The following is an 8,119-nucleotide window of genomic DNA, read 5'->3' on the forward strand; positions in this document are numbered from 1 at the left end:
GGTGATAGTGTCCAACTCCAACACTCATAAGGGGGACAGAAGGGCTGATCTAAGAGGCCGGTGATAGTGTCCAACTCCGACACTCATAAGGGGGACAGAAGGGCTGATCTAAGAGGCCGGTGATAGTGTCCAACTCTGACATTCATAGGGAGTGAAAGCCAGATGTGCCCCCACCAGCCCACCAGGAGGGTTAAAATCCTCTCCGGGCTGGGGATTCTCCATCCTCAGCCTACTTGTGCCAGACTGCTGATACCACGTGTCCTCTACCACCCTGAATATCTGCATCTTCTTATTCACGAACTGTTCAAAGTCGGGTCCCAAGTTCCTTGCCTGGGACCATTCGACTTTCGGGTGAAACGTAGCAAGTGAAAGGCCTGTGGTGCATGCAGAACTGGCTGTCCGTGCCACCCACAGCAAATGAGGAGCCACCTGCCCCAGGTCCCAGGCTGCCTGCCACATCCTAGTGGCCCAGGAGGTGGCCTTGTCAGCCCAGTGTCCCTGTGGCCTCCTGGGGGCTGGTCCGGGAGCCCCTAAGCTTCTGCTGGCTCCTAGAGCAGGAAGCAGAATTGCTCATTGCGGGAGAAGGCTCCCTGTTGAATTAGGGATATCTAAGAATTCTATCCTGCCACCCCAGAACCGGGGAAACATGAAAACCAAGGTTTCAAATCTCTTCAGCAGACTCTATCTGTGCAGACCACAGTATACTCACAAGTAGGAAATTTGAAGAAATACTTTTCTCATTTGAAAATCTTCAAGCTTGGGTTCAAGCCTGCATGACGCTGGTGTGAGCCTGGTTGGAGGGAGCGGTTGGATTGGTGAGTGGCAGGGTTGGTGATGGACAGGATCCTGTCTTCCCACCGTGGCTCCCGCTGGGGGCTCATGGAACTTCCACAGAGGACCACGGGGTGAGATGGGAGCCTGACACATACACTCCTCTCCCCAGTGGAGCTGCAGGGAAGCCACATGTGATGGAGCTTGGGGGTGGGGGCGAGGCCTCTGCAGATGAGGGTGTGCATTAGAAAAAGCCCCCAGCGTGGTGGCTCACACCTGTAATTCTAGCACTTTGGGAGGCTGAGGCAGGTGAATCACCTGAGGTCAGGAGTTTGAGACCAGCCTGCCCAACATGGCAAAACCTAGTCTCTACTAAACAAACAAACAAACAAATAAATTACAAAAATATGTATTTTTGAGGGCACCTGTCATCCCGGCTACTTGGAAGGCTGAGGCAGGAGAGTCACTTGAACCAGGGGGGGCAGAGGTTGCGATGAGCTGAGATGGCGCCACTTCCCTCCAGCCTGGGTGAAAGAGCAAGACTCCATCTCAAAAAAAAAAAAAAACCCGAGGAAGCGACTTAGCTGACACCAGGTAAAGAGTTGGGAGGAGGTGGGGACTTTGTTTCCCAAGCAGAGGCCGACCTTGCTCTCAGCCAGCGCCTGCACAGCCCTCTTCCCATACAAGGAGCCAGACTCCCTGTGTGCAGTAAAAGGGGAAAGAGAGGGTTCTGGGCCCCAGGGGTTGCATGAGCTGAGTTTGGGAAATAGGGTGTGACCAGCAGAAAAAATACAAAAATGCATCCTCTTTCCTCATCAGGAAAATGAAAATGACAACCAGAGGCCACTTGTGCCTCCAGGATGAGAAAAGCTTTTTCTAAGGGGACGGTAGGCAGGGCTCACAAACAGGCAGCGAAACTAACCAGGTTGACAGTGGCAGGAGAGGGTGCAGATGGGCACTGTCTTTCAGAGCACGAATCAACACGGGTTTCAGGAGCATTAAAATACTCACATTTGGCTGGGCGCAGTGGCTCACGCCTGTAATCCCAGCACTTTAGGAGGCCGGGGTGGGTGGATCACGAGGTCAGGAGATTGAGACCATCCTGGCTAACATGGTGAAACCCCGTCTCTACTAAAAATACGAAAAATTAGCCGGGCGTGGTGGTGCACACCTGTAGTCCCAGCTACTCTGGAGGCTGAGGCAGGAGAATTGCTTGAACCCAGGAGGCGGAGGTTGCAGTGAGCCGAGATCGCGCCCCTGCACTCCAGCTTGGCGACAGAGCGAGACTCTGTCTCAAAGAAAAAAAAAAAGAAAAAGAAAAAAAAAATCTTCACACCTGGTGTCAGTTTCCTATCCCTGCTGTTTTTTATCACAAACTGATACTGTCACGAACTGAGCGGCTTAAAGTAACCGGAATGTATTCTCTTCCTGTTCTGGAGGTTAAAGTCCAAAATTAGTTTCACTGGGCTAATGTCAAGGTGTTGTTAGCAGGACTGCTTCCTTCTGGAGGCTCCAGGAGAAAATACATTTCCTTGCCTTTTTCAACTTTCATTATTTTTTTTTCCTTTTTTTTTTCTTTCATTTTTTCTGTATGTATTCTGTTTATGTCGCCTTTTTCACCTTAAGGCCGCCTGCATTCCTTGGTGTACTGGGTTTGAATAGCGCCCCTTTCCCAATTCAGGTCTACCTTGTTAAAAAGAAAAAAACGCACTCAAGCCTGTAATCCCAGCACTTTGGGAGGCTGAGACGGGCGGATCACGAGGTCAGGAGATCGAGGCCATCCTGGCTAACACGGTGAAACCCCGTCTCTACTAAAAATACAAAAACTTAGCCGGGCGAGGTGGCGGGCGCCTGTAGTCCTAGCTACTCGGGAGGCTGAGGCAGGAGAATGGCGTGAACCCAGGAGGCAGAGCTTGCAGTGAGCTGAGATCCGGCCACTGCACTCCAGCCTGGGTGACAGAGGGAGACTCCGTCTCAAAAAAAAAAAAAAAAGAAAAAGAAAAAAACAGAGTCGCAGCAAATGTGGTTTAAAGATCTAATTGGCTTTTATTTGCAATTGTAGAATCAGTTTAAAGATCTAATTGGCTTTTATTTGCAATTCTAGAATCAGGCTACATCCTATTCTATAAAACAGAGTGGGTGTTGTGCGGAGCTGAGCAGATGGGGTGGGCTTAACAGGCAGAAAAGGGCTGAAGAAAGCAAAGCCAAGGAATGAAAAGCAGACTGGTCGTTTCAAAGTTACTATCCAGGGCTGAAGCAGAAGGAACTTTCTCATCATGCAGTCTCAGGTAACCGGGTGTCTTCTGGTTTGTTACAGTAAATCTTTTGTTTTCTTGGAAAACAGGTGCATTTCAAAGTTTCATTTGACTATGTAGCACTTAGCACGAGTGACTCCATTCTGATCTGCTGGGGCCTAGTGCAGCTGAGTGTGAAACAATAGCCTCCCACGATTTTTTTTTTTTTTTTTTTTTAGACAGAGTCTCACTCTGTCACCCAGGCTAGAGAGCAATGGTACAATCTCAGCTCCATGCAACCTCCGCCTCCTGGGTCCAAGCAATTCTCCTGCCTCAGCCTCCCAAGTAGCTGAGATTACAGGTGTCCGCCACCACGCCCAGCTAATTTTTGTAGTTTTAGTGGAGATGGGGTTTTGCCATGTTGGCCAGGCTGGTCTGGAACTCCTAGCCTCAAGTGATCCACCCACCTCGATCTTCCAAAGTGCTAGGATTACAGGCGTGAGCCACTACGCCAGGCTGTAGCCTCCCGTGAATTTTATGAACAGCCAGGAACCTGAAAATGTGACATTATTTGGAAATAGGGTCTTTGCAAGTTAATCAAGTGGCCGAGTCAAAATGAGGTCATGCTGATATAGGGTGGCCTCTAATCCAAAGACTGGCGACCTCATAAGAAAAGGGAAACTTAGAGAGAGACACAAGAAGGAGGAAGACCACGTGAGGGCAGAGTAGAAACCGGAGTGATGTGGCCACAATCCAAGGAATGCCTTCCACCGGAAACTGGAAGAGGCAGGGAAGGATCCTCCCTACAGCTTTGAGAAGGGACATAGCTTTGTAACGCCTTGATTTTGGACTTCTGGCTTCAGATAGGCGAGATAATGAATGTTGTGGTTTTAAGTTCCCCAGTCGGCAGCACTTCATTACAGGAGTCCCACGAAACCACTACACTCGGCCCATGGCCCCTTCCTCCATCTTCAAAGCTCATCACTCCGGTGTCTGCTTCTGTGAATGTGGCCTTCTCCTTCTCCTGCCTCCTGCCTCTTCCGTTCCTCTTCTAAGAATGGTTGGAATGACAGGCCCAGCTATGAGGCCATGCTTTTGGCCCCTGACAACTTCAGGAAATAGGCGGGTCCCCTCCCCTCTACCTAAAACCTACCCACTAGGCAGAAGCAGGAGATGCCCTTGCTTTTGTGGCTGTGGAGCTTTCTTTATTTTCCTGTCCTTGTCATCTGGTTCTTGGATGATAGGGAGAGCAGTGAGAAGGAGTCTCCTTGTGATATTGAGAAGTAGATATTTGGTCTTCATCCCTATGTCCTGACATATAGCCCCTAAACTCTTGGAATCTTCAGAGTGGTTAAGAGCATCTTTAGTATGCTAATGAGTGACTGATGGTTGGGGGCCCCTAGAACGGGGGTAGGTCATCAGAAAGACCAAGGCAAGATCTGAGAGCTGGGACATTCAGTGCTCCCCCAAGCTACTTCCACAGGGGAGAGGGACTAAAGGTTGAGTTGATCACCAACAGCCAACGATGTGATCAGTCATGCCTGTGTAATGAAAACCTAACAGGACTGGGTTGAAGAGGCTTCCAGATGTGATCAGTCAAGCCTGTGTCATGAAAAAGGAACAGGACTGGGTTTGGGGGGCTTCCAGATAGCTGAACACCAAGAGGTTCCTGGAGGGTGGCATGCCTAGAAACTCTGCACCCCTTCTCCCATACCTCGCCCTATTTGTTTCTTTCATCTGGCTGTTCATCTGTATCCATTGTAATATCCTTTATGATGAATGGGTGTACATAAGTAAGTTGTTTTCTTGAGTTCTGTGTGCAACTCTAGCAAAGTAGATGAATCCAAAGAGGGAGCTGTGGAAACCCCAGTTGACAGCTGGTCAGTCAGAAACACAGGTCACAACCTGGGGCTTGATTGGTGTCAGAAGTGGCGGGCAGTCTTGTGGGACTGAGCCCTCAACCTGTGGGATCTCGCACTATCTCCAGGTAGATGGTGTTGGAATTGAAGTAAAGCAGAGGACACTCAGCTGGTGGCCACGGGAGCAGACTTGTTTGGTGGGTGTGTGGGAAAAATCTCCCACACATCTGAGGTCATAGAAGTCTTCTGTGTTGATTGTTGAGTGACAGAATAAGAAAAAACACCTTTGTTTGGTTTTCCCCAACATCTCTCAGATAATTAGAAACAGAAAATAAGGATGCATTTCTTAGCTCAGCAGGAAGTAAGCATAAAGGACTCATCTTTCCCAGAAATGGGATGGGCTTAAAATATAACCAGATTCATGAAAGATCTAGAAAATTCCCAGATGAGTGTATAATAATATGTTCTACAGAGAAAGATGGGGTCATCTAGACTCCATCCTAATGGGAGACACTGTGGCAGGTCTTGTCCTAACTTCTGAGGGACCCCAGGTGAGTCTTGTCCCCACGAAGGCCATGGTCTCCTGTCTGGGTTGGACTAAACCAGACCTGGTCAAGGTTTGTTTGGTTATTTTTCTTCCCCATGATGGAGCCTCCATTTCTAATGTAATTACACACAGTGCTTTAACAAAAACTGGTAAAAGCAATATTTTCTTTGCATAAATTCATTTTAAAATTTCAAATTGATAACATTCTCTTAGAATCAGCATGTGGCGAGGATGCTGAGGTTTTTGGGGAAGCATTGGAGCATAAAGCATGGTGCCTGGGACTGGCTGTGGTTGTATGTAGCCTCGGCATCCCATTTCTTGCTGTTTTTTGCTTTGGATAAAGAGAATCAAGGTCATCTGGATTCCCAGGGGTAAATCTTTAAATGTCATCATCGTTTTTTAAATAGCCCACCTTGCATTCTCTGACTCCTCCACTAAATTGCTACTGGAGTTTCAGAGAGAAGTCACTCGATATTTTTGCTTTTTTTTTTTTTTTGAGTTGGAGACTTGCTCTGTCGCGCAGACTGGAGTGCAGTGGTGCGATCTCAGCTCACTGCAACCTCCCCAACACCGCCAATGCCAGGAGGAGTAATTTTCCTAATAGCCTTTGGTGTCTCTGACTTTTAGCCTCCAGCAGCTACTTCTAAGATTTACCGGGATTTCCCTGGACATGGTTTGACAATTTCATTGAGGAATTAGACAGTTAAGCTTCAAAACCTGATTTATCTGAGAACGGCACGTTCTGGTCCCCGAGCCACCAGCCACCTCCTCTCGCCAGCTCTGCTGTTGACAGCAAAGTGGCCGCCCTGCGTGGGGACCTGTCGGGGGCAGCTTGCATGTAATTCAGGGGCTTCTCTGAGGACGCCTGAGAAGCACGTAGCATCTAAGACTGTGTTCTCGGTAATGAGGGTTTAGGGAAAAGCAATTCTGGAGCAGGCTCCAAGAAATTGAGATAATTTCGCTGGGAGATGAGAACTGAAACGTGACCCTGCACTGTGTGGTCTTGGTCTGGAGGCAGGTGACAGGGTGACATGACCACCTGGAGGGCCCTTAGATGGCAGACAGGGTGAGGCGGCCTCCTCTGCCTGGACGGCTGCAGGGTCAGGACCAGGACCACAAGGAAAAAGTGGGCCCAGCAAGCCCCGGAGGACGCAGGCGCCAGGACTGTCACCCACTCCTGGGGAAGGGCGGGCAGGAAGCAAAGAGGTAGCTGAGGAGATGCAGGAGGCAGAGGCAGGTAGGGAGTTGGGTGGGGGGAGGTGGGGGGAGCAGGGAGGGCAGGGGAAAGGGCTTCAGGCCAGTCCTGGAGGAAGGAACTTCCTTCCCCGGTAATGGCCATGAAACTTCCCCTTTAGAATTCTGCCGGGGAAACTGGCTCTCTGCACTATTTTTTGTTGTTGTTGTTTTGTTTTTCTGTTCTTGAGGCTGTGGAAGGAAGGTGCTGTCTCCGGGGCTGTCAGAAAAGTCCAGAATCCTCCTGGAGTTGAAGTCTGTCTGGGGGGCCAGGATGGCGAGGAAGCGGAACCCTGGAGCCTGTCAAATTACCCCAAGGCTGACTAGTCCCAGTCGCCAATAAGACACAAGGTGAGCGTAGTTCTGCCTGGAGCCCAGACTCCTGTCCTGACACAGGGAACAGTCGCCAGAAGGAGAAAGTGACGGAACCACTCAGCTCAGGCCCCCACCAGCCACGTGCACGAGTGGCCCCTCTGGGTCCTCCAGTACTGCACCCCTGCAAAGGGAGGCTGATGGTGTCTGCACACACATGCACAGACACATGCACACACACGCACATGCGTGATTCTGTCGGTTTCCAAACCCTGGTATTGTGAGTGCTTCCAGTAATAGTTGAACCGCTTTGTGAGCCTCCAGTGAGATCCTGGGGGTGGGGCATCTTCATGGAGACTGGTGGGCGGTGGGTGCCCACTGCATGGAAGATTCCGGTCCTTCTCCTACCTTTCCTCCCCAAATTACTGGGAGGCTTAAATAAAGCCAGGCTGGGGGCACATGGTCAGCCCTTGGTGCACCTTAGCAATGTTATCCTCACTACTAATGCAATGGCCCCCAAGCAAATGAAGAAGCTTCTGACATCAACACTGCAGGAGAACCTGGTACAGGCGGTGGCCCGGCTTGGGATGAGCAGAACAACCCAGACCCGTCTGGCTTTGGGAGTCAGAGGCTCGGCTTCAAATCCCAGCTCCACCTTGGTCACCCGCAGGACCCTGAGCCGTGGAGGATTAACCCAGTCGGCGTGCAGGGGACGTGGCCTGTGCCTCGCTGCAGGTACCCCTCCTGTCCCTCCCGCAGCACTGATGACAGGCCAGCTGTGCTGGGCACCAAGAATGTACCGGCCCTGCTCTCACAGCGCCCACAGACCAGGGAGGGAGGAAGATCATAAATGAACGAGTGAGTGAGACACCATGCGTGCATTCCACCCGTGTCTGCAGAGCCCATGCTGTGAGCCAGGCACTGATCTAGTAAATACACATTGCTAACATGTTTCAGACACTTGCCTTATGCCCGGCCTCAACCTCTGTTACCCCTGAAGTCTCACAACAGGCCTAGGAGGTGGCCCTCTGGCAACCCCATCTTATAGGAGAGGAAAGAGACGCCCAGAGAGGCTAAGCTCCTTGCCATGCTGTTAGGCAGTGATGGAGCCTGCACCCATAATCGGTATGCTACCTCCTGCTGGAATCCAAGGGGGTGTCCAG

General features: G+C 50.5%; 1 long non-coding RNA gene across 1 annotated transcript; it reads left to right on the plus strand.

The window, feature by feature from the left end:
* The first annotated feature begins 6,526 nt into the window (after window positions 1–6,526).
* LOC105542455 lies at window positions 6,527–7,916 on the plus strand. Its single transcript, XR_001006474.1, has 3 exons — window positions 6,527–6,602; window positions 6,846–6,995; window positions 7,511–7,916. It is a non-coding gene; the product is annotated as an uncharacterized LOC105542455 (long non-coding RNA).
* Window positions 7,917–8,119: the final 203 nt, after the last annotated feature.

The sequence above is a fragment of the Mandrillus leucophaeus genome, unplaced genomic scaffold (assembly GCF_000951045.1).
Source record: "Mandrillus leucophaeus isolate KB7577 unplaced genomic scaffold, Mleu.le_1.0 Scaffold26, whole genome shotgun sequence".
Taxonomy (NCBI): domain Eukaryota; kingdom Metazoa; phylum Chordata; class Mammalia; order Primates; family Cercopithecidae; genus Mandrillus; species Mandrillus leucophaeus.